Source organism: Oryx dammah, unplaced genomic scaffold, assembly GCF_014754425.2.
Source record: "Oryx dammah isolate SB20612 unplaced genomic scaffold, SCBI_Odam_1.1 HiC_scaffold_7, whole genome shotgun sequence".
NCBI classification, from domain to species: domain Eukaryota; kingdom Metazoa; phylum Chordata; class Mammalia; order Artiodactyla; family Bovidae; genus Oryx; species Oryx dammah.
The window spans coordinates 9,441,876-9,445,078 of record NW_024070191.1 but is presented as its reverse complement, the minus strand read 5'-3'; positions in this window follow the sequence as shown (position 1 = coordinate 9,445,078).

Here is a 3,203-nt window from a genome sequence, read left to right as displayed (position 1 = left end):
AACTGAACTGAAGCAACTAGCACAAAAATTGAATTAAGGGTGTATCAGCTCTTCAGCCCTTTTATCAAAATTTAGTCCATAGGAATCTTGATTGAATTTCTCTTCCATAAGGCACCATTGTAATATCAACTGATGATATTTTGCAGGTTGGGCTTGGAAACAAGAAGTAGCAACTACTATAGACTTGCCAGAGTTAGGAAATAAAACTTGAAAGCTCTGGGACCCTCCACCTCAGTGAAATTTTTAAGGGTCCAGTGGCACACGAGCATGTTGATATATACCTTTTAAAGTGAAATTTGAGTTATTGCATCTGTTTCTCTTTACCACCAAAAAAGAGACAAAACACTTTTGGATTTTGATGGCAACTTAGTCCTCATTTTGTGTGCTACCCAGCTCCATTTACCCATTGACGCCTTTGAGTTAGGCTTAGAACAACAGAAGTTTCAACAGTAGGGCAAAACTAGTGAATAAGACTATCTGCCATGCAGGGCAAAAAATCTAGCAGATTCAATGACACTTTATGTCAATGGCAGATAATGCTGTCTGCATCCTTTGCCGTTTCCTATAGCTGAATCACAGGCTTCTCTGGTAGTTCAGATGGTAAAGAATCTGCCTGCAGTGCAGAAGACCCCAGTTTGAGTCCTAGGTCAGGAAGATACGCTGGAGAAAGGATATGCTACCTACTCCAGCATTCTTGGGCTTCCCTAGTAGCTCAGACAGTAAAGAATCCACCTGCAATGTGGGAGACTTAAGTTCAATCCCTAGGTTGGGAAGATTACCCTGGAGGAGGGCATGGCAACCCACTCCAGTATTCTTGCCTGAAAAATCCACATGGACAGAGGAGCCTGGCAGGCTGAGTTATTACTCTCTTTTTGAGAAATAGTTCTTTCCCTGATACTTGCCCTTGCTAGATACTGAATGCTTAACCATAGGCCACCAAGTTGTCATGAGATGTGAGCTGTCCTTCATGAACAGGCTATGGTCTGATATGCCAATACATAACATTGGCATGCAGAGAACTCTATTACCAATTGGCAGTGGTATTTATGATATCAGGTTGAGCAGGTCCTATAGGCACAAGTTAAGTTATAGGAGGATGTGGCGAAAGTTCCCATGGTCCCCACCATGGTGTGGCATTCTTTCATGACACAGTGGTGGAATGGTGTAGGCATAGAATAGTCTTGTTGTTCAGTCAAGAAATGAAAATAAACCCGGTATGGTTTTTCCAAATACATATCATGGCATGTGAGATATAATAGAGAAAAAGAGAAACAGACACACAGATGGAGAGGCAAAGAGACAGAGATGGAGAGAGAAAGAGAGAAAGAAAGAGAGATATTAGAGGCAAAGTTATGATTAATATAAAGGTTGGCAGAAATATGGTTGAGAAAGGTGTTTCTGTTTGAAAGAAGAATGTAAATGAAGTGAGAGTCTGAGCATATTAAGTTCATTAATGACTATGAATATAATAGCAGTGGAGAGAGTGATTCATTTGTCAAAACCATGAATGAATGAGGGATAGTATCAGAAGATGTGTTGATACTGCAAGAATAAGCTGTCACTGGTAAAGTCTGATTGTCCTTGTTTCAATGTAGTTGGATGTTTGAAGGAGGAAAATAAAGATAGGTTTCATAAAAGGCTTTAAAGATCAAGACCAAGGATGATATAAAAAGTACTCAAGCCTTTGAGAGGACTACAGCAATATGAGAAAACCTTTAATAATCCCTCTGTGATTTGGAAATTTTAGATAAATATTTTCAGTGATCAGCACGTGCATTGTGAATGAACTATCTGTATCTCTCCAAAATCAAAAATCTCCATATGGACTTACATTAGATATCAAGAGTTTCCATTTGATTTTTCAGTGTTGCTCTCTTATCAAGTTCAAATATCCTTTCTCCACATTTCTTAATATACCACTCAAATTTTTAATTTTCCATAGTGCAATACCTTGCAAATCTCACTGCATGATAAAATTAACCTCTTTCTACACCTTAAAAATGGAGAAGGCATTGGCAACCTGCTCCGGTACTCTTGCCTGTAAACTCCCATGGATGGAGGAGCCTGGTGGGCTGCAGTCCGTGATGGGGTCGCTAAGAGTGGACACAACTGAGCGACTTCACTTTCACTTTTCACTTTCATGCCTTGGAGAAGGAAATGGCAACCCACTCCAGGGTTCTTGCCTGGAGAATCCCAGGGACGGGGGAGCCTGGTGGGCTGCCGTCTCTGGGGTTGCACAGAGTCGGACACGACTGAAGTGACTTAGCAGCAGCAGCAGCAGCAGACCTTAAAAATGGGAAAGTTCTCTATACTCCAAGTGCTTCTAGTTTAACTATTGTTTTTACTCAACTATAATTTTCATGTTAAAATGTAACTTTGTTTTCTGGTTTTGTAACTGTTTTTAAATTTATCCTATTATTTAATGTATTTTCAGTTGCCATGAAAACTTCTGCCATATTTATACTATTAAGTAGCTTAAATTCATGCCAAAATTATATTGTCAATCATTGTTAATATTACTTTTTCAGAGCAGGTCATGTTACTAATGCTGTGAAAGAATGTAATCTTTCTGAATCTAAATTAAATAAAATAGAGAAAATAAAACGTGAAGCAAATGGAAGACAGGAAAATTACATTATTAATTTTTCATATCTTCTTCTTTTGTTTAATATTTGTTGAATATTTATTATTTGTAAGGGATTAAGGACTTCCCCAGTGGCTTAGTTGGTAAAGAATCTGCCTGCAATGCAGGAGACCCAGGTTCTATCCCTAAGTCAGGAAGATGCCCTGGAGAATGGTATGACAACTCAGTCCAGTATTCTTGCCTGGAGAATCCCATGGGAAGAGGAGCCTGGTGGGCTATAGTCCATGGGGTCACAAAGAATTGAACACTTCAGACTAGACAGACTAACACTTCAAAGTAGACAATGGAGTAATAAATACATGCCACTTCCCCTTACCTATATTGGTATTAATCTAAGATTTTAGTTGCAAGCAATAGAAACTACTATGCTTGGTTTAAGCAGAAAATAATTTATTAAAATTGCATGAAGTGACAAATTGTATGAGGTTACAGAGCTTGACACACTTCATGACAGACATCTTCTACTATGAGACCATCCATAGGAACGGCTGTTTGATTGTCCATGTCTCTAGTCCTACGCACTGATTGTACTGGGTATTTTAGCAATATGCTACTGTCA